The sequence below is a fragment of the Camarhynchus parvulus genome, chromosome 2 (genome assembly GCF_901933205.1).
Source record: "Camarhynchus parvulus chromosome 2, STF_HiC, whole genome shotgun sequence".
Classification (NCBI taxonomy): Eukaryota; Metazoa; Chordata; class Aves; order Passeriformes; family Thraupidae; genus Camarhynchus; species Camarhynchus parvulus.
This window is the reverse complement of record NC_044572.1, coordinates 98,318,224-98,342,916: the sequence shown is the minus strand read 5'-3', so window position 1 is coordinate 98,342,916 and position 24,693 is coordinate 98,318,224.

Below are 24,693 nucleotides of genomic sequence, written 5' to 3'. Positions count from 1 at the left end.
GGAGGGACTGGTGAATGGTTTTTTAATAACCATTTAAAATCTATTGGTAATGAGGGTTTGGTTTCTTTTATAATTAATTTGGACATGGCTATGTTGACATTGTAACTGAACTAATAATTGTTTATAACCTCTTAATTATGTTTTTCATATTTAATTCAGGGAAATAATTAATGCTTGTCTTCATACAGTAGGATTTGTTGCCAGTTATCCATAACAAGAGTTTGGGTATGGAAGTACTCAAGGATACCTTCTTTATCCAAAATCCTTACTTTGTCTATGAGGACACGTGTGTGCTCATGTCATGACCATACACACTGGTGCACATTTCTTTTCCCAGCAGTTGGGATTGGGTTTTGGGTCTTGCCTGTCATAATTCCAGCAACTTGAGAGAGCTACTTATATGTGCAGGGAAACACCCCACATTCCAATGCATACATTAAATACCTGTCAAAGCTTTGGGGGCTTTGATACACGTCAAAACACTTTTGTCATCTGAAAATTCCCATTAAAACAACTCTATGCTTGGCATTTTTCCCCTAAACCCTTTATTATTTTCTTTAGAATGTGCTGCAACGATTTAGCAACAATTGTATCTTCCTCAACTCTTAAGCATACTATGTATTATGTACTTAGTATTCTCTATTTTACTTGCCAAAATATCACCATTTCTGAAAACTCTCTGTACATTTTTCAGGAATTAATATGACATTGTACAATTATCCTTTGTTAATAAAAATTAAAAATGCCTGAAAAGATATTCAGCACTTCAAGCTCGAAATTTAGTTGTGATAATGCAGCTGAAAATAATGAGGTTCAATTAATAATTGCAAGGATAAAATACTGTATTGGTAAATTTGCTCTTAACACACACAATTCCAAAACAAGCCACAGTTTTCAGAGTCAGCTGTGCTTAACTGCCCAGAGCCAAGCAAAACCAGAACATAAACGATATTTTTTCAGTTTCTGAAAAGAATTTCCTCAGTTACCTTTACTTCTCTCAGCCTCAGACCATCTGTGCCTATAATTTTCCATTTCTCCCTCTGGCCTGTTACTGCTTTACGAGCCTTGAAAGCAAATGGAAGGTTTGCAACCACTATTTCTGACTGGGGGTTAAGTGGTCCCCTTGGTTTCTTTTTCTACTTTTCTTGCTGAATTATTATGATATTTCCTGTTCAAAATTTACATTCTTATGAACCAGTGAATTAAAAAAAAATCATGCTTCTATTACAAATATAATGTAAAAGTATTACAGAAATTATGCTGAAATTAGCCCCAAACACAAATGCACACTTAGGAATGAACTTTTGTTTCTGTCTAATTCTAATTAAGGGAAATATATCTTCCATAATCACAGAAATGTTCTGGATCTGCTTCATGGTTCAAGCTGCTTAGAGCAAACAGCTAAAAGGAAGGGCTACCACATAGAAGGATCAAGTGAGTGAATAGACTTTCTTGCTGCAGCACTGTTAAGCCAGTTTCTCAATTACATGAAATTCAGCAAAGCACAGTGAGTGTAACCATGGTTGCAGAGCGTTAAAATCCAACTTTGCCAAGGGGCTCCAGAGAGACAGATACTTTTTATGATTCCAAACTGCTGTGTCACACACAGAAAATTGATGTACAACTTAAGAAAAAAAGTTCATTAACTTCAAGAGAGAAAAAGGTAACAACTGAATTCAATGGATGCTAAGATTCAGTAGATGACCAAAATGCTTAAAGACAAAAAACAGAGAGACATGCAGGCCACATACACATTTGTCAGAAGCCATCTCCACAATAATGGATAAAATGATGTCAAAAAGTTTGGCAAATATCAGTGCATGGCAAATTGCTGTTTTAACATGCAGTGTTCTTTTGTCTCAGCTGGAAGAAATGTGCATTACCAGGCTGTCCATCCATGTTACAGCAAAGACAATTCCAGCAGAAACAAGAAACACATGCTTGCTTTTTTTTTTGACACAGAATACGCCGGGATAAGATGAAACCTGATAATGTCCTTAGGTGAATTTACCAATTAATTTTCTTCCATTTTTATGCTGTCACTCTGATTTAATTTCACCTAATTTGCCAAGGCTGTTAGCAGAGAAAATACAAGAAGTAATGACTTGTGGAAGTAGTGCTTTGGAAGCCCTTATGACAACCAGAGGGTATGTGGTAATGACCATATAGAGCTGTCATTAAAGTGACCTCCTCTGAGAAAGCAGGTGTCAGCGAGCAATTTACTGTGTCTTAGGTATCATTTCAGGAAAGGGAATTCCCATGGGAATGAGCACCCCTGCTCTAACCTAAGACTTGTAAAATGGTCAGTATCTTTCAGTCACTTTCCTTCTTGGACTATTCATAATTTTGTGTTTACCTTTTGACCGAGGGCATGAAAAGGCTAAAGGTGTTTGATTAAATCACACAGAAACAGGGGAATTGAGACCAATGAAACCAGAGCTATTTCCTTTCCTACTCACAGTCACATTTATTTACATTACCCAAGTATCAGATGATCTCTGTGTAAAAAACAGAAAGAGCAGAAAGGCTTATCTCCTCTTGTACATTTCCAGTGTATGTATTTTCAAACACAACATCCAAATGTACCTGCAGGTCCAACAGACTTCTTGAATAAAACCCAACCCATTCCAGGGTGCTGAGGGTGGGTTATGTCTCCCCTTTGAGAAAGGAATGTCCCAAAGAAGTGGGGAGACAAATGCACAGGTTTATGCATGTTCATGTAGCCTAAATCTGGTATTGTATCATCTTTTTCTCGGTGCCTGAAGCTTGGCGTGATGACTCCACAGAGGCTGCAGCATCCTGCTGTGTTGTTTTTAGCTATCCTACAAACTGTGGCAGAGCAAGCAGAAGACTCATGCTGTTTTAGAGACTGCATAAACTAATTTTAGAAACTGCTTGAAAGGGGAGGATGAAGTTTACAGCAACAACATTGTGTTGTTTCACTACTCTAGCACTAACACATTATAAATATATTTCAATGTTTTTAAATAAAGTAAAACCTTATGTAATACTGACCAGCAACACAGTAGAAAATAATATTGCAACAATAATTTTCAGTGAGACTTGGTAATTTTGAATCAGAAGAGGCTGCTTCTTGGAGGAAAATAAATACAAATACAGTCAAAGGAGGAAATAAATACAAATCACAAAAAACATATGTCATGTTGGCAGTAAGCAAACATTGGCATGCTGGCAAATATACTGGCATTTCCTTTGGTGCTACTCACTTTCCTCTTGCTATGAGATTTGTTTCTAAGCAGTCAATCAGGGAGAAATCTGTTGCCCTCTAGATATATCTAGAGCTTTCCTTTCCTTTCACCTCTTCTATTAAATGCCTCTTACAAGACAAGTGGGTGCTCACAGACCCCTTTGAGCTTGAATGAAAGCACTCACAGGTACTCAAATAGCTCAGAGGATACAAGGATCCCATCCCCCCCCACCCTCCTAAATTTAATACCTCCAAATTATCTACAGCTGATGCACGGACTGCTGAAAAATAATCTCGTATTCATTAGTGTATCTTGCATGGTTATTTCTTTTTCCAAATTAGTATTTTATGAAAATATCCAGAATGCATTTTAGATTAGATGAAGCAAACACAATCCCCCTTTTTTCTTGTTGTTTTTCTCTGCTTCAATATTTATATTTATATTTATTTGAAATATGTTATTTTGGCTTAAGTAAAAAATATGTTTGAGACTTGACTGACAACTAGTTTAATTCTACAGAGACATATCAGAAAAATAACATTTCCACACTTGCCACATAGCTAATCTCAAACACATAAAATCTATTATTCATCTCATAATGACTTGTGACAGTACCTGTCACATACGAACTGTGTGTCAGATGCCCTAAGCTCCTGGACTTCCCAGAAAATTGTGAAGTAATGATTACTCAGTTCTAAAAAGAAATAAAAAGATAATTTTTTAGAGCCTATGTTGCACAAACAGCATAGCTCTGCATCCCCACCCCATGCTCTGGACAGAGGTTACTTCCACCATCCATGGTTATCGTGACATAAAATTGCCTCTCTACAAACTGAATCTTTTCAGGCTACTGTGCTGACAGTACAAGCAGAAAGATTTTGAAGGTAATAAAATACCGAATCTCCACTCATGTTATCCCTTGGTCCTGACTGCTTTACAACCACATAATATATTGTACAACATAATTAACTGCTCTTACACTGCTTTCAGTATTTTATGCCCTGTTGCTTCATTTATTCATCGAAAACATTATGATTTAATTATTATGAAATCAGATGATAGGTTCTCACACATCTGGAAAAGAGGCAGGTTGAACACAATTTTTAATTAACAAGAATTAGTTGACTCATTCATGGTGCTTTGTTGTAAACCTAAACATGGTGATTATTTTATTCATATTATCATATTACCAGTGGACTAATCTTGAGGTTTTTTTCTGGAGAGTGTTGAGAATTCTGACTCCAATTTTTTTTTCAAAAATAAAGTATATAAAAAAAGAGCTAATTGGCCAAAGAGCACTTTTAAATTGCCCAAACTAGCTCCTGATATCAACACAGATCAGGATTGAAGACAAGAGACAGGAAATATATCTGCTTTTGAACAGAGGTAAGTGCACAAGCATCTGAATTTATCTGTGTTGGCTGCAGGACACCAACAGAAAAACCTGGTGTTTTCAGTGCCCTTGGATGCTGCAGCTTTGCCTGTTAATCCATGTCTTCTGACAAACAGGGGCTTTCAGAACATAAGCTAAAACTATTGGCAGGCCAGCAGGGATCTTCTGAATTACAGCTCTTGGGATTTAGTCTGGAACTTGTTTTTCATCTTTATAAATTTTTTTAATTGGTTGGCACATGTTCCCAAAGAGGTAATTATAAGAGTGAAGGCTCTTTTATTAGCTGGTGTACCAACTCTTTACATTACTCAAATAGAATATAGAAAATTGATACTCCTTATTTGCCTGAGGACAGTCAAACCCACAGATCCTTGGGAAGGGTACAGCTTCTATTTTGGCAGCAGTTTTGGATGCGGATGAGATCAGCTTCTCCTCATGGAGTTATGTTTTGGCACACTAATAATTCAGATTCCTCTGAAAGAGAAGGGGGAGCAATTGAGGTAAGTATATTAATAATCCTAAACCTATATAACTAGCTTTTATGAATTCACCCTGGAGGGAAGACAGCTGATTTGGGAAAAAAAAGAGAATTTTACCAAGCCATTCCTCACTATGGTGCAAAACACTAGCTTATGATGAAGAGCTGAAGTGCCACCTGCGCCTGTTTTCTCTGTTGTATATGATGCTCACTCGATAAACTGTGCTAAATATTTTCAGAGCAGGCTTGTCACATCAAGCAGATTCCTCCTGAGCAGAAGAGGAGTTCACAGCTACTTCATCTGTGAATCCTGAAATATGGAGTGTGAGACTTGCTCTGAGCTCCCAGCGCAGCTACTGCTGAAGTGTGGCAGAGTCAGGGGAGTGTCGGGGTGCCTGGGCTCCCTGCATGAATGTCTGCAGCACCTCCTTGTCATCGCTGCAATGAGTCTGCTCCGGCTGCGACCCTGATGTAGAGTGAGGTCTTGGCCGTGATCTCAGGTTCATCCTAGTCTGCTCTGCATATGTTTAAAAAGTCTAGCTCTTTGGAGCTCCTCTGTGGTGTGTTTGCAGTAGCACTGATGTGGCTAGAAGAGATCTACTGCATCCTGGCTGCCAGCCACCTCCTGGACTGGAAGCCCGTAATTTATGGTTGCAGTGACTTGAAACACTCCTGGGCACAACTCTAGGTGGCTCTAGGTAGCCCAATAACTTTTAGTGGTGAGTATCTATCAGGTGTCTCTTTAGAACAGGCAGTAGCTGAGCAGGTGTTTTAAGCAAGGTTACAAATTTTGCTTGGAGCTTCCAAATTATTTCTTGGATCTGTCTTTTACCTCTTCTCAGCTAAGTCGGTATTTTATATTTTAAGATGCTCTAAAGGAATCTTAGATTTTCTTTTGAGTAACAGATGAGTTGATTGAAATGACAGTAGAACTGTGGGTGGCTAAATCATGAGTCAAGAAGTATATTTGAAACCATACCTGATATAATCATTGCACATTTTATCCTGTTTTTAAAAATATTTTCCACATTGCCTCATTTAATAGACTAAAAGTTTTAGTGGAACTGAATTGGTGAATGAAATTCAGAAAGCAGTTGCAAATTAAGTACTTTCTATCAAGGCAGTGATCACTTCAGGCTTTAAAGATAATAAGTTTAATGTTCTAATCAGAGGAAAATGGCATAAAGGTTCATATGCAATGCTATATAAGCAAAGATTTTGATTGTTCTCCACAAAATAATCTCTGCCCTAGTTAAACTGATTATGGGCTGTTTTTTCAAATAGCAGCCTCATTTTAGAGTTTATTAGTAAAAATCTGGAGGTTTTTATACTTTTTGTCTGCTGTCATGCCAGCTGAAGTCTCATAATTAGACACTACCATGTTGCTTAAATTTATGTATCTGTTTCACAAATACTCAATGTACCTTGCGAAGTGTATATAGAAATGCTTTATGTTAATGGATTCAGTTTGTAAGTAAAGCAGAAATGAATTGTATTTTTCATTGTCCTGAAGTGAGATGCAGAGAGATTAAACAACTTTCTAAGACTTAGAGGTAGTTGTTAGAGGTCAGCCTAATGCCTTTGCTAAGCAAAATCCTTCCTCTCTGGTATTTTCCTGAGCTATTAAAGCTGGAGCAATAATGAATCACACATATATCTAATTTCTTGCCTTTCTGGAATGAAAATTTTGCCAATATATTATAAACAAAAGGAACTATCTCTAAAATGTGAATTGCATCCAGGGCACTAAATTGTGACATCTTCTCCAGGCACAACAGGCTCCAACATCAGATCCTTACTTAGAGTTTGACTCAACACTGATATTCTAATTTAGTTGTTGTTCACAGTATCTAGGAAGAACCAGCAACTGAACCTACATTGGTTTTGTAGGAAAATAAGTTGGAACAGGATGGTCCAATAAAGTATTCATTACTAAAAAGGAGTTGGTTATGATGTTTTATGCCTATGACAGTTATCTGCATGAATATTTCATTAACATGTTTTTTACAGCTACCACAGAGATTATAGGTAGCTGTTGATTAGACCTCCTGCAACACAGCAATTATGTTTCAAAGGCAGCCAGATATCTCATGCCTGTGGTGGGCAATCACTATTTCTGATTTTTATCAGCTTTCAAGAGTAATCAAGTGACAGTTACCAAGTAGTGTAGCTGCCTTGCTGACTCAGAGTTGCCTTCTATGTATTTTAATGATGTTATGATCCCACTCGCTTCTTGGGGTGCCAAAAAACCCTTTACTGAATTTTCAGTGCCTGCTTTATTAGGTATGTCAGTTCAGTTTAAGTAGTCAGACACAAAAGCTTTTCATTTACATGCACGCCAACAGGTAGTAAAGACCTTAATGATCATAGATTTTAAGCTGTAGTCAGTAATGAGTATAGAGAGCAAGAGAGGGCATAAAACTTTGTAGTAGTTAAGATTATTTTTACTCTGGGAATGTTTTAATTTCAGGAGTTAAAAAAAAAGCTCTTAAATGGACTTTTTTAATGTCAATTTAACTTTAATGTAGTGCTATGTTTTTAAGTGAGAATAGAGGGGGTGGGCAGAAATGACATCTGAAGATGAAAATAAAAAGTAAATACCAATTATTTCAGTTTTATACCCATCATAAAAATATAAAATAGCAGATGCTTCCATGACATCTTTTAAAAGTTGGGTGTTTATTGTGTGCATATGTTCAACATCGAACATAACTAATTTTCCTCTGTTCATCTCAATTTAAGGGAAAAGTTGAGCATCAGCAACTCTACAGACAATGACAACAGCAAGACCTAAAAAATGCAGGGAAACGCAGAAAAAGATGAAGTAAGTAAACCAAAAGGAGTGAATATGGAAGAGATATGGCAAGTTCAAACCAAATAGAGATAAGAATAAAAAGCTGTGTGAAATAAATGGATGAAAATGTTGGATATTGACTGAGGAAAAAAAAATTAAAGTACAAGAAATTTTTTTATTACAGCTAACTGGGCTCCATTGTGATGGGAGCAGAGCTGCTAAATAGTGACTGCCTCTGACAGATAACTGACACTGACTTCTTTTCTCCCTGTGCTGTCAGGAGAGAGTTGCTCATGAGTTGTTTTCCTGTCCTATTAGAAGGGTTTGATCCTGAAATGATGGGATTTACATAAGAGCAAAAAACCAGCCTGATGAAGCTTTATCTGTGCGCAGAGGAGGAAAATGTTTGAGAACTGCTACACAATATGAAATGTTCATAATTTCTGGATTCAGGAGGCTCATTCCCTCCTGTTAAAAAGACCCTGCAAGTGTTGCTTCATCCCTGAAATTTATCACCAGAGGCTGAAATGTAACAAAAGCTACAGAAACTGGTCTGATACCAGTTTCTAACTGGATCTAAGGCACATGGATCACTGTCATGCTAAAAATCTTGTCATAAAGCTGGGAAGGGTGCTTCAGTGCTGGCTCACAGACTGTGCACAGCACTGCACTGGTGAGGTGGTTTTGCCCGGACAGACGATGTCTGGGTCCAGTCTAACATCTCCACCCTTGTGCTGTGTAATGTCCCTGATTTTCCAGCTATTGGGAAAAAACTGGTGCTGCAATGTGTTGCATGGTGGGAGCTACCCTCATAGACAGAATTACCTCTGTGATCTAGCACTTGTCAGCAGATATAAATCTTTTACAAGGACATTAGGAGCTTGCAAATGTACCTGGACATTGCTCCAGTACCCAGTTTCTTTAGGCTCTCAGAAGCATGAGCTCAGATCTCTTTAGAATAACTTAGCTTTTTGTCTTAATGTAGAATTTCACTACTCTTGCTTTTAGGTCCTTGCAAGAAAGAATGTATCAGTTAGCCATAAAAAGAGAATGGAACATATGGAACCAGTTTTTTTAAGTGATTTTGATGGACACTTAACAACAGCCTATACTACTATTTACTCCCCAACAGGAGGAAGGCAAAGATGTGTGGGTGGATGGCAGTCAAGACTGTGGGCTTATCAGCTTGGCAGACTGCAGTATGGTGCAGCGCTACTGCGGATCACCTCAGACAGGCTCATTCACATACTCAGGTTTTAGCCATGGCAGTGTGGAACACAGCATCACCCCCTTTTCCGCACAGGGAAGTGCAGTGGAACACTCTTGACTAAACTGGTGCAGGTGGTGCATTGAGGCTGGACTGTGCTTGCCTCCAAACCGGTGTGGGAATCTTACACTGCGCTGCCAAGTAAACATGCGTGATAAAAAGCAGAATATCAGTAATAAGAGTCACTCAGTAAAGAGTAGGAGGAACACAGAGGCAAAAAACATGAATTTTACTTGAGCCAAGATTTGACTTACGTTGTCTGTTTGATTCCCAGGTAATAAGCCTCAACAAAAACTAGTTGAGGCTTAACGGCATAACTGGCATACTGTTCAGTAGCCTAGCAAGGACTAATGACTAAAGGTATCTTGAACACAGGATTACCCACAATCCGTTTTGCACATTGGGATGACCCGTCTGAAATAAGGTTGATGGAGCTTGGAGGATGCAGACAGCAATGCTGACAGACTTGGGATTTACTCCAGGAAGAACTAAAAGGACTTTAGTCTGCTCTGGGATGTCAGTCTTTGACCTTATGTAGCGATAAACGAAGAGAAGGTCAACAGAAAGGAAAGAGGGACTAATTCATGATATTCAGCAGAGACCGTGAATAAATACTGTGTTACTGAAGTTGCTAAACTGCATTCACCCTTATTGAGAATTCTGTATTCAAAAGATAAATATATACAAGACTTCTGGGTCTGAGTGTATTACAAGCCATTTATTTCATTCCCTTGCTAAATGTTTTAAATAAGATTAAAGACTCTTTTTAAGATGGCTTTTTACTGAGCTGATGTATAATTCCTTTCAGGGTGTGAAGTGCCTTGAAAAGCTTCTGTGACAAGGGACTTTATAAATTAGATTGTATTATATACAAACACAATAAAATTTGTAATGGAGAGGTAGTTTTGTCTCTTTACTTTGCTTATACTTTACACTTCTTTTAAGTTCAAATGCTTTATTCAAGCCAACTCCAATATCAGAATTAGGTATTGTGACACATTCTTTTAAGAACATAAAAGCTGTGCTTTTTTATTTAGTTAGTTTAAAACAATTGTCTCAAAGGTAATGTCAGAAGATTTTGGCAACTAAAATTGATACGAAAAAGTTAATTTTGAGGCCTGCATATGATTATGACATTTTGTTTTGTGAAATATATTTTGCTTCTTATCTTCTACCACATCTGTTCTTCTAGTATGGGATCGGCAGTAGCAGCATGGCCAGTATGTCAGCAAAACTGAGCTCTATATTTACAATTTTTATGGCTTTTTTTGTATATTCTCAAGGTTACAGCATCTGATGTGATGAGATTTTTTCACTTGTTTCATTTTTTTGGAAGGGAGTAGGTTAGTTTTTCAAGTTTAATATCTCTACAGTCCTTGGAGACATGGATTTTGATTTTTCAGTGGAAACCAATCCCCAAAAGAAAGACCTGAAAATTAACTCTGTCAATAACATTATCAAAAAAACCCCAAAATTTTTCCTTTTCCCTGCATAACTCATAAAGACTGAAAATTGCTTTTGCATGAATTCCATGAATTCTGGGGTCAGCATTCGTCAGACTTATAGCTTCTGCAATTTCCCAGTTTGCTGTCCCATTTTCCTTTGAAAATGTGTTTTACTGGTACCTGTGAGTAATACTGAGAAAGTGGTTGAATGTATGGCTGATGACACTGTTAAAATAGCTTTTCCCATTTTGTACTGGTAATGCAGATGAGTGGGGGAAAAAGGAGTACTTTCAGGAGTACTTTCAGTTCACAGAACAAAGCTCAAGGTATTAAAGTCACCACATTGTGGGAGTACTATGAATTCTCATTCATCTACTTCTCCACTACACTAAAAAGCTGATATCACATACCTAAGCAATGGCTCCTAAAATTACAAGTCTAAATAGAGGACTAATTGCTTTTTTGACCTATTTTAAGGCAACAGACGTGGAAGATCTGTCAAAGTTCATGAAAAAACTGCCAAGGTTTCAGTATTTGATGCCTATCAAAGCAGGACCTGTAGACACTGACATTTCTGAGGGGAAATTTATCTTTACAAGATCTTCCTTCGTATTATTTGTCCCATGCGAGCCATACAAAAGAATTCTTAACCAGTAAGTGTGATGTGTGACATCCATCATTATCATCTGTGCATTTCTGAACGTAAACCTCTTCAATCAAAACATAACAATTTGTAGTGGTAGAGAGTCTTTACTTCACAGTCCGTATTCAGCTCCTCAGTCAGCACCGTAGAGAGATGTCACAGCATCATGGCTGATTAGTCTTCTCTGCCTACAGCTGCTCTCCCTCTGCATACATGCATGAGAATCACGTTTAGGTTTTCCTTCTGTGTATGGCTACAAAAAGGATAACAGCATGTTGAAATTTCAGAAGATGTTGAATGGTGGTGTTACAGAAACTACAGGATTTCTGAATCTTATAGTTGAGATTTTAAGATGCTGTGATGAGTGTCTGTGCTGAATCTACCATTTGTGTTTGGTGAGACAATGTAATAATTTGAATAATTTGGTTATTCTTGGCCTTTTTTCAGAATTGGTTCTGATAGCAAAAAACTTTACAGCTGGTCCATTTAGATTTGGGTGGCAAACTTGAGTATAGGAAAAGAAAAAGGCCTTCAGGCTCTTAGGGAGTATTGAAGAATTTTCCACTTGCTCAGAATACAGAAGAATGTGTCAATGTTTGATTTTGGTAAGCTATAAGTAGGAAATGTTTTCCTGGCTTACTTAAAATGGAACTTCAGATCTTGGAGCTTTGGACAGTTGGTTTAAAGCAATAAACCAACTTCTTTCAGATCCTACCAAACAGATCTCACCTTTGATAGTCTATTCTGTATATCTTTCATGCTCAGAGATCTGTGCAGAAAAGGTGAGCAGGGTAATGGAGTTAAGATCAGCCATGTAGATCTGAAAGAATAATGTTGTCTTTAACAAATGCTCTACCCTGTTTCCATTTTTCATTTGCTGAGGAAAGAGCACACATTAAGAAGGCCGGACTTTTTTTCCAAGATGATGTATTTTCCTAAAGCCTTAGCTTGTAGATGTTGAGTTCTTGTTTGTGTAATTTAAAATGCAATAATGACAGAAACAGAAGAAAAGAGAATTAGCATACATTGATTATGCAAAGTCAATAATGAACTTTAAGCACTTTGTGAATAAATGTGAGATAAATGTCACACACAGAGCACTTAGTAACAGAATGCAACAATAAAGGAAGAAAAAACACTAAATAGGAGTAAATAGAAGCCTTGAAGGACATAAGGTTATAATTTAAATAATTGATTAGGGGATTCAAGGTATTCCATTTAACTTACAGAGACTCAGGTTTAATTGAGTCTCTCTTTCATTGGAAGGCTGTGAATTTAAAATGATCCCAGTGTCTTGAATTAGTAGCCTTTAATGAAACCTTAAACCAAAAAAGCTTTTAAAGAAGTACTTGGGAAAACATCAAATAATCAGGGGAACTACCAAAATCATATACTTAAGATCAACTGTGATAAAGACAGCCATGGTAGATGACTTAGAATATTGCTCAAGCTGAATTCAAGTTACACAGACCAGAGAGACTTCTGGAAGATTTCACAGGTTGCAAACCCCTGTGGTTGTAGAACAGTGAAAAAATTGAATGGACATAAAGGAAGGCTGATATCTATAAAGTGACCTCTGCTTTCCAATTGTAAGTATCACACAATTCTGCCTTAGGAGAGTTGTAGGAATATTGTAGGTGGATATGAGACAGGTGTCTGCAAAGATTTTTTTAAAAGATTGAAAGTGGGCATTTAGTCCCTCTCTGCCCATATATAGGAATAAGTGACCATTGCATTTTTTTACTAACTTATAAAAGGCCAAAGAACTAAAGAATTATTATGATTTTTTTATTTTGTGCAGACTATTCAAGCTGAAGTCCTTATATTGACATTGATATTGGCTAATTAAAAGCATATGTATTTATATATATGTAAAAGGTTAAGTAATTTCTTTGTCCAGGCTGTCTGGCTGATATGAAACATCTGCAACTTATGTTTGCCTCTACTGTCTTGCAGCAGAGTCACGTGGCTGACCATTTTTAATTCTGGGGTCTACTCTAGAGCTATGTACTTTTTTCCTTAGGTCTGTAGTCCTTTGACATTTATTTGATTTTTCCTCTACTGGTCGCATTTGCATGTTACCAGTTTCATCGAAGTCCATCAGACACCAGACCATTCCTTCTTTCATGAATCCTTATTTCAGTTTCTGACTTTGTCATTCAAAATACAGGTACTTCAGACTTGATGTCATTCACAAGTTTTATAAGTGCATTGAGCAGTTTAAATTGATTCCATCATTCAGAAATTATTAAATTTATCACATTACGGCAATTTAATTTTGCATATGGTTATGAGCTGGGATGAAAGGAAGTCAGAATTTTTTATGGAATTTTATGGCAGTTAAGATTAATATCAAATCCATTCATTCCAAGAATACCACTTATTTTAAAATTACAATGTAAAAACTTTACATTGACCTGTGCAAAGAATAAAAGAAACACATTTTATAATATTCTTGCTTATTTAAATTTTCCTTCATATATTTAAAATCATTCAAGAGTAGATTTTAGTTAGTTTTTGAAATGGTAGCTGAGTAAAAGATCATGGAAAATATAATGCTAGTAATTTACAGAAAGATTTTTTATCTGAGAGTCAAAGTGTCAGAAGTAATTTTTTTATTAAACTGGATATGATGAACATGATCCATGACTGGTATAAGTATCATAAACTTTATTTACTAGTCTCTGTGATCCCACTTGTACACACAAAACTGAGTAAGTCTCCAGTGAAGCAGTTTCAGTATTGTCTTTATTTTAATTTAATTTTACTATCAGTAGTTTAATAGAAAGTGGTTTGTGAACAAGTGTTGAATCATTGTTAAGACATATTGAAAGTGTATCAAAGTGGAAAGACAATGAAATTTTAAAGTTGAAATCAAAGAAGGTTTTATTTTTTGATAGTGTCCTGGGTTGCAAAGAAAATTGTTTTCTATTTGCTATCTGTATGGCAGTTGTCTCTTAACAGGCAAGGATGTCTTGTCACTTCCTTGGAAAACAAAACAAAACACAACACCCATAAAAGTTTATTTTTCTCTTAGCATACCAGAAAAATTTGGAGGGGGTGGGGGGACTAGAATGGAGGAATTTTGGTAGGAAAATATAATATGAGGTCAATAAATTTTAGTAACAAATGTTTGCTTTATTGTAAATTAGAGGAGAAAAAAATTTCCTGAGCTATCACCTCATACACAGAATTCTTGAGGAAAGCTGTAATTTGTGAGCTCTCTATTTCTGAGTCTCCCAAGCTTTTTTTGCATAAAATCTCTTCTATGACAAAATTTGATGGGTAGTCTACACCCAGTGATGCCTTTCCTAAATACACTAGCAGGTAATTTCTATTGCCTAAAACACCTTTTTTTGAGGTGTTTTAGGCAATAGAAATTGGCAAAAGTAGATAATGTGTTGTAAGGAGATTAATTTTAATTGTATCTAGTTATGATATGTATACCTATAAATCAAAAGAGGAGCATAGAAAGATGATTCATTTTGACAAAAGTAAGTAGTTTTTAATCTACTACAGATCTGTGGTTTGGTGGCAGTTAAAAATTAAGCAGGAATTTTTGCTTGGAAATCCTTCAAGTAAAACAGTCCCTGTGGATTTATTAAAGTTAAACTTAAGGTAGAGAAATATTTGAAGGCTGCAATTTCAAATACAATTCTACAATAGTAATAGCTTTTCAAGTTGCAGGAAGTTTGTCCAATATATGAATAGTTTCTATCTACAACAGGAATAAATTGAGGAAAAGAAATATACTTCTGAGTGCCAGAGTAGCCTTTTTTCTTCCATGACTTTTTCATAAACTTATTTCAAACTAAAGAGAGCATGGGTAGTTTTGTCAATCAAATTTTGCCTTCCACTCTGTCCCATTTGGTATTTCCAAGGTAGCTTGACAAAAAGGAAGGCTATACAATTTTGTCAATGTAAAATAACAACAACAGCAGCAACAACAACAATACCATCACCACCAATCATCCCCAAAAGTGTCTAATCTAATGATTATGGAACATTAATAACAATCTAATTACAGGAGTGTTCAGCATTAATAGTCAGTTTTTAAATGAAGCATAGAAAACATATGTATAATGTGTTCCTATATCAGTAAAAATATTACTTTATGTGGCTTTTATGTCCTTTTAGAGTACTGGGGGAAAAAACCCCAAAACCAACCTAGAAAGATAAGCAATTGTATCCAGAGAAGATAACTGTAAATTTCAGTGATTTTGAAAAAGAACATGGTAAAAGAGAGAAAATTGCATGAAGAATGCTCTTATTTTGTTATTATGAGTTTACTAAAAGCTCTCTCTCTTTTTCCTCTTGCATACCCTGGCAGGTCAGTGATAAAAGTGTCTGTATCCTAATGCTTGGGTGTTACATTCTTTGTTACAGTCGCCGACACAAGATGCCTTGAAGCACTATTTGGACTGTATGACTGTACCTTCGTACATAATTTGAAATCTAATTAATGTGTACTGACATGTTAGTTGCTCAAATTTACAGTTCAGTTCTTCTGAAATTTCTGGTTCAGGAGAATGTTCAGAAGAATCACAGCACCTTCTCTTTATGCAGGGTGAAGCACCAGTTCTCCTCAGTTGCCTTATTTGTTCTGGATGACAGCAAGTGATGATTTTGTGCCCTGAAATGAGAATTTACTTAACTTCCAAATGTTTATTTGGTCTAAAACATATATAAAGACACCTGTATATTAATGTTTTGAAATATCTGTGAAAAAAACCCTTTTGCCTGCTCCAAAAAAACCCCCGAACAACCCAACAAAGAATATATGTGCAAGGTCTACCTGAATAAACTGAGCCAAGACTGAAAAATATTTATGTATTTCTTATTTGAATTCACTATAAAACACTTGGCTCAATCAATTGCCTGAGGGTCAGTTTTTAACATTGACTTTTGTAGACTCTGCTTATGTTTAAGACAAACTAACATCTGCTGACTGCTGCTGTTTTACCAAAGATCATCCTCAAAAACTTTTCATTATCAGTGACATCTAACTACGGTCAATTCTGTATTTACGCTAATCTCTAAAGTGCATTGCAAATTTAGAGAGAGTATTGTTTTGTTATCTAAAGAAACCATAAAACTCTTAAAGGTGACCATTATAGATTGCACACAAAAATGCTTTCAGTTCCTATTTGTGTCCTTGTTCTCAGCAAAGATATTTTCAGAAAAATAATCAATATTAGGCCCTCTAGTCCCCACCTTCTAATTATCTAATTAGGCACAGAAATGTAACACAAACCACCAGGCTTTTTTTTTTCTTTTCACAGTTACTTATTTCAGCTCTTCTCCCTAAGTAGGGTTATCTTGCTCCCTAAATTTTAATTGATTAACTGTTTCACCTGAAAGCAATCACCCTTGCAGTCAATTCCCAGAATAAAACATCTGCCTTTTCAATTCAGACAGCTTATAAATGAAGAAATACACCAGGGACACAGAATCATGTTCTCTTTCAGAATGTAGTGGTGCTTTACTCAGGTGGTATTCCAGTGCCAGTCAACTTGTTCTGAATTATGAATAAGCTTATTATTGAACTGGGCTATGGAAAACACAATTAGCATACATTTTTTCAGCTCACTCCCTAAGTTTCTCATGTTTCATATTTTCTGTATCAATTCTTTTTCCTATACTAATTGACCTTTACAGAGGCTACTTGAGACTTATAAGTCCTTTCACCGAGAGTATTTCCAGGCCTAAAATTTTCTTGAAGCATGTTTAATCTTGACTGTTAGAGTTGTGGTTTTAGTGCTATCTGAAAAATTGTATCTTAAAATTCTGTGAAGATGAATTCTTGATAAATTTTTCCTATTAACACCAGAAGGTTCTATATTGCATTTGAATGACTTAATGTTTTAAGGCAAAATTTGTACACAGGACAAATTGTATAAAAGCAAAATAATCTAAGGAATTAATTTTCATAATATATTATGAATGAAAAAATGATGTTTACATGTTAGACACAATTGTAATTTTCTCTGATTTACAAATCAATTTATATTTACAGTCTTTTTTTCTTCTCTGTGCATGGATTGAGAAAAAACAGGCAAACACCTTACAAATACAGAAGTACATATTTGAAGAGGAAACAATATCCAAAACACAGAGCGATTTCTAGTAATTCTCAGTTAAATCTGCTTCCAGCATTTTCATCCAAATGCACAGGAAATGCTTTACTTAAAGCACTTACTTACATTTACAATTTTGCCTTCTCCAGTATGGAGGGCAAACTCGAATTTTGCAAGCAGGAAATAGCAGTCTACATATATTGAGACTAACTGATATTAAAACATGCCATGATGTTAGGATGAAACTTGCAGTCTCTCTTCTTCTGGGGAGGCAAATTCCTACAATTGGTGTCTTTTATCTATATGGCAGATTTTTACTGTTACTTTGTGTCATCTTTGTGAAATGATAGGAGCTTTAAGAACTCACTTCTTTCACCTTTCACCATTATTGCCCTTCACATACTCAGCGATCCAGAAGGATTTTTGAAAGAAAGTAGATGGCAACAAGTATGAGTATTTTTTTGACTAATAGAACTTGTGAAATATCACATGAAGGACTAAGTAAAATTTAAAAAATTCTGTTATCAATATTACCTGCAGTTACATAGTTTCTGGGCTAGATATTATTGTTTATGGGTTTGGGAAAAAAATGAGAGAAATATTTAGATAAGTCTTTACCTGAGCAAGACATTCAAATTATAAAGTCACGCAGGTATTGCTAATCTCACCCAAAAATTTTTAAATAATATTTGGTATTTCTTACCTACAGTGAAAAGCTGTGTGAACTAAAATTCTAATTATGCAATTGTTTTACAGGTATCTGATTTTGTATGATAGAATAAAACTTTCCCATCAGATGATTTTAGACCAGTTTTCCTAAGAAAAATGAACAAATAAAACTAAGTAACCTGACTTTTCTCTCACTCTTACCAAAGGAAGTATGGAATCAATGGAAGACCAATGGCAACAGTTTATTAGAGATTTTTTATTCATTTTGCAATGGTTTCTGAATATCTTGCTTATGCTGAATCTCTCACCAGACAGTCTGGTGGGATGATTAGAGGATGAATTCCAGAAGTGTTCTGCCACTCCTGTGGATATGACCAAAACATCATGTATATGTGTGCATGTATCTTTCTCTTTGCACTTCCTTACTTCCACACCTCCCCTCCTCACACCCTCAGATGCGCGTAACACCACCTAAAACCTCTTGAAAAAGAAATTAATTAGTCAGTTACAAACGTCTTCCATGTATTAACTTGCTAGAGTATTTTCCTCAAGTGGCATTTGTGAGCAAAACATGCTGTTCCTGCAGAGTTATGCAGAGAAAGGGAGAAGATGGTGCTCACACTTCATGTCAAAGGGACAGCCACCAGAGTTTTGGTCTTTTTGGAGCTTCCCATAATCAAAAAAGTAAGATTGCTCAGTTCTGATGAGATTGCTTCTAGAAACAACACTGCAGAAGGTCACATGCACCTCTTCAACCAGTTATGAGTCACCTAGGAGTGTTTTCCAGATATTTTTATTTTAGAAGCCAGCCAAATGTGTTTTATTTGGTATTACCCATGAGTCAGTGTTGACAATAAGTAGCCAAGGTGGTGTAGAATCTCTGTGTGCCAAGGTATTTCCTTTACAGTGCTGTTTCATAATGACAGATACAAATGAGACAGTGACACTGAGGGCCCGTGCAATTTGACACTTATTGGAATAATACCAATATGTGGAGGGATAGAATGTAAGAAAATAGTGCAGAAGGTAGTCTGACACCTGAGGAGTTGCAGCTGTACTAATCACCAAAGATCAGGAACAGGCCTGCCCTTAATAGGCCACAGCTGTGTCCAAGAAGACGAGTGCTACAAAAGAGTGGGTTAGCTGGTTGGGGAGCGTGATGGAGTTTGTGGGCTGTGCTGGGAGGAGCTGCCCACGAGAAATCACCGAGAAAGTATAGGACTTTTGAAATAAGACGACAACACTAATTTAGCTGGATGAGATGTGCCTGGGCTTATCTGGCCCTTGCTGCTTGACCAAAGGCAGCAACTGTGGTGTTTTCACCTCAGAGATACCTTTGGCTATCTGGATGTTGCAGCTGGGCACTTGGAGGCAGGTCCAGACATGCAGGAGCTCAGTTTTACCTTGGTGGAGAAGCTTTAAGGCAAGGTGAAGGAAATGGAGTTGGTTCTGCTAGAGAGTTTCAATCCAGAGCTTTATTCCTTGCCCACAGGCTTCTGAATCCAGTAACAGCTCTAACAGAACCTCTCAAACCACATAATTGCTGTTCCTTTTAACCTTGGGGAGATGGGAAGGGAAGGGGCATGGAGGGCTGCCAACAAGGTGGGGGGGGGGCAGGTCTTAAGGCACAAATGACACCTGGATGGCGCAATGCCTCTGGGGTGAAAGGCATCTTTTGAACTCTGCCAATCACTTGATGCCCTTCTGGAATGCCAGGACTGCCAGACAGCGCTCAGCAGGGGTCAGGGTGGGGGAAAGGAGAGGTGATTGGCACCTGGGGAAGGACTGGGATAACTGAGGCAAGCTATGACATCACACTGCAACAGACACTGAAAATTGCAAAATGTGATTTCACCTTTTTAGAACATGAAAAATGTTCACAGGATAGCTGTGCTACCCCTTCAAAAGATACTGCTATACTGAAAATTCTGTACTTTGGGTTTCAAGGCATGTAGCATGGTGTCAAACCCTACTATTACCTAATATTGAGCACCACAATGCTTTAACATAGACAGAAGAGTGACTCTGCATGACAAATGAGCTTCTACTTATCTTGCTATTATGACTTAGCCAATACCAAACAGTAATATTGTGCGTTGCTGGTGTTCACCAGCAAGTATTACCTTAACCACAATAACAACGTTATTTTACAAAGACTTTGAGGATTGAAAATCTGTTATATTGCAATGACAGTGAGTCTTTTACAAGTGTTCCAAGGGAAAAAACCCTCAGGCATACAGAACAAGATGGATCACCTAGAATAGCTCATAATATTTATGGCAGTCTTGTAGAACTTGGATCATGGTCTCTGAGTTATGTTTGTCCTCTGAACTGGTAATTCACCCATGTTGCTTTTACTGCCAGATTCTGAATCTCTATTTATTAATTAATTGAACCCATGCAAGTATGATTTAAAAATTTAAAGTTTTATGATGAATGAGTGTTTATAAAAAATACATTTCTGCAATGGATGAGTGGGAAAAATATAATTTTTTATTTCATAAGGTCCCATACTGAAATTGGCATGTTTCCCCCCAGATTTGAAAATACTTTTTATCACATAGTAGTACAGTGATCAAGTATGGACATAATATTTTTTTCTGCCAGAAGAACATTAAATTTTTAAAATGCAGAGGTCATGGAGTGAACAGTTTAAGAGAGGCAAAAAAACCCCTCCTCCCTGAATAAGGTCTGGATCAATAAGATCTGGGTTTCTTTCAGGGCAGACAGATTAACAATATACAGCATTTGTAGGGCTTTGGTTATATGGCTCAGATAAGCATTGATAGCTTGCCGAATGATTGAGAAGGGAAAACAGAGTTGTATCTTGGATTGAAAGTGATTTTCCTTCTTTTATGGTAATTGCGGAAAGGGAAAAAAATCTTGACATTTCAATGGGGATCAGTTTTGGCGAGCTTTGGTGCATCTCTCTGCACTTGTTGGCGTGCCTGGCCTTTTCATGGCTTTGACTTTGGCAGAAATTTTTCTCTTTTTTTTTTTTTTTTGCTTTTATGTATCCATGCCATGTCCCTGATATCTTCCCCTCTGCTGTATTGCATCTAGCTGTCCTTGCACTAGGTGATAGGAGAAATCTTACTGAGTCACTGGATGGTGTGGTCCCCCTTCTTGTCAGATGGTTTCTTCCCCCAGGTGTCCCTTTCCATACCTGGTTCGGTGGTCTGTCCCACGGGTGGCCCCTCCCCATTGGCATCCCATAGGCCGCGGTCCTCTTTCCCCGCCCCCCTCTCCCCTGAGCACAAAACCCCACAGCAAGCGGCCCGCGCTCTCTTTTCTACCTGGGTGGTTGTACCACCTGAGTGTCCTGTCTCAAGCCAATAAACGGATACCCACACCCACGTGGGAAAGAGCGCTTCTCGTCTTTTGTCCTTCGTCTATGCTGGTTCCGTGCTGGGCTTGAGTTCGGGCTGGCCGGATTGGACTCATATAAGCCCAGAAACCCGCGGAACGCAGCACCCCTCCAGGCTGTGTCTTCCTCCTTGACTTTTTCCTTTGCTTTTGCAACATCTGTGAGCTTAGTTTTGGTCCTTTGCGCTGCTGCTGATTTCCTCACAGACCATTTTTTGAAGACACTAAATCTCCCAATTTTCTGGATTTTTGGGGCTTTTTTTTCAATTGCATTTCATTTGATCCTATCTCCTTTCCAGAGTGTTTGTAAGCCTTTCTTTTCGGGTTCGCAAGATTCCGTTTCCCTTCCCGAAAGGAAATGAAATTGCGATTTCAATGGGGACCAATAGAGGAATCTTTGGTGCATGTGCCTGCAATTGATGGCATATGGCCTGCCTTTTGATGGCTTTGACTTTGGGGAAGTTTGTTTGTTTTTGGTTTCTTTTTTTTTTTTTTTTAAGTATCCATGCCATATCCCTGACATCTTCCCCTCCAAGTTGTGCCTTCCTTCTTGACTTTTTCCCCTGCTTTTGCAACGTCTGTGAGCTTAGTTTTGGCCTCTTTTAGACCTTTGCACTGCACCACATTTCCTCTCAGAGCATTTTCTTATAGTCACTAAATTTCGTGTCTTTCTTTTTTTTTCCTCCTTCAATTGCATTTCCTTTGATGATATTTCCATTCCAGAGTGTTTATAAGTCCTTCTTTTCTGTTTTGGCCTTCAGCGGGGATCAATTTTGGCAAGCTTTGGTGCATGTCCCTGCACTTGATGGCATATGGCCTGCCTTTTGATGGCTTTGACTTTGGGCAAGATTTTTGTCTTTTTTTTTTTAAGTATCCATGGCATGTCCCTCATATCTTCCCCTCTAAGTTGTGTCTTCCTCCTTGATGTTTTCCCTTGCTTTTGCAATATCTGTGAGATTAGTTTTGCCCTGTTTTGGTCCTTTGCACTGCACCTGATTTCCTCCCAGAGCTTTTTGTTTTCGTCGCTAAATGTCCCAATTTTCTTTTTTGTTTAATTGCATTTCATTTGATTGTATGTCCATTGCTGATTGTTTGTAAGTCTGTCTTTTCTTTCTTGCAAATTTCATATCCTTTCCTGAAAGTATTGCATTGGAATATTTCTTTACAGTATCCATGCTATGTCGCTTATATCTTCCTGTCTATGTTCTGTCCTCCTCTTAGATTTTTTTCCCTGATTTTGCAGCCTCTGTGAGGCTAGTTTTTGCATGTTTTGTTCCTTTGTATGCACCTTATTTCCTCCCAGAGCATTTTGTATTTATTAAGTTTTCCAATTTTTTTTAAATTGCATTTTATTTTCTTCATGTCTCTTTTACAGTGTGTTTCTAAGTCTTTACCTTGTGTTTCTCATGATTTTTTTATTCCTGAACGGTTTTCTCTGTATTTTTGACTTCAGATTTTATAGAGTATTGAGCATATTTACTTTTATTCTCCTATGTCTTCAGGCTGACCTTGGCTGGATGCAAGTCACCCACTAAAACTTCTCTATCATTCCACTCCTCATGTGGATACAGAAGAGAAAATGTACCAAATGGTTCATAGGCTGAGATAGGAACTGGAAGAGATCTCTCATCAAATACTGCCGCTGGCAAAACTAACTCAACTTAGGGAAAATTATTGAATTTATTACTCACAAAATCAGAGCAGGATGATGGAAAGTGAACTAAATTTAAAAGCACTTACCCCCACATCTTCCTCCTTCCCAGCTCTACCTCCTCCTCAGTGGTGCAGGGAGATGGGCAAGGAGGGTATGGCCAGGTCATCACAGGTTGTTCCTGCCACTGCTCAGTGAGAGGAGTTGTTACCCTGCTCCAGCCTGGGATCTCTCCTATGGGAGGCAGTTCTCCAAGAACCTCTCCATCATGAGTCCGTGCCATGGTTCTCCACAATGTGAGTCGCTCTTCCATGGGGTGCAGCCCTTCAGGCAAAGCCTTCTCCTGTGTGCATCCCCCTACAGGGTCACAAGTCCTACTAGGAAACCTGCTCCCCTCTCCATGGGTCTGGAGGTCCCTGCCAGGAGACTGATCCAGCACAGGCCTTGCATGGGTCACAGCCTCCTCTCACCTGCTCCAGTGTGAGCCTGGTCCACAGGCTGCAGATGAATCTCTGCATCCCTAAGGTCCTCCATGGGCTGCAGGGGAACAACTGCCTCACCATGGGCTGCAGGGGAATCTCAGCTCTGCCACCAGGACAAGCTCCTCCTTCTCCTTCCCCACTGACCCTGGTGTCTGCAGGGCTGCTTCTCTCACACATTCTCACCCTGGTCTTCCCTGGCTGCAAATGCATCTGCGCAATTACTACTTTTTCTTAAGTATGTTATCACAGAGGTGTTACCACCACTTCTAATTGATTCGGCCTTGGCCAGCCCACTGGTCTTGGAGCTGCCTGGCACTGGCTGTGCTGGATATGAAGGAAGTTTCTGGTAGCTTGTCACAGAAGTCACCCCTGTAGTGTAGTCACCCCTGCAGTGTAGCCCCCCCACCACTACCAATGCAAATCCAATACAATGGCATCTTTAGTGATAACATCATAAAAACAGGATAAGACTCAGAGAAATGGAGATAACCTTTATCAGAGTTCTGGACATTTCAGGCAGAGCTGAATACTAAAGTTCAGTGTTCCAGGATTTCCAGAGGAAAAGGGAGTATAACTCTGCATCTGTCCAGGTATTTGAGAAACATCATTGCAGTGTTCTGGGGAGCCTTGATCTATGATACCATGCTTGAAATTAATTTGTGAAAGTAAACAACCATTTTCAAGTAAAACATCCATTTAAGTGTAGCCTCTGTCCTGAGAGTGTGCAGCAGCAATTAAAGTCCAAGAAGACTTTCCTGAAAGAAGACAGATGCAGGTGGGGAAAAAAAGACTTCACTGGAGGTACATCTAGAACTAAAATGCCAACTTTATTTAACAGTAGAGTGAATCTAGGCTGTGACACAACAGTGGAGTTTCTGCAAGTCTGAAGGCCCTTTTTATTGTGAGGCACTTCCAGGGATTGTTTAGTCTGTCTCGACTATTCTCAAAGTGAAAAAAAATTGGTTTAAAACAAATGTTAGGCTCATTTATCCTGAGCTGTTACACACATCCCAGCTTTTTGCTGTGTCATCGTGAGACTCACAGAGAGCTTGGACCTGTACAGAAAATGTCTTTGATAATAAGAACCAGAAAAGATGCAAAGTCTGAATTTTCATTAAATAACTCAATGTATTTCTGTGGGACTAAAGGTACTGAGAACAGGAATTTTCAACCTACTACTCAGTGGTACCTATTGACAGCACTGAAAATTTTACAGACC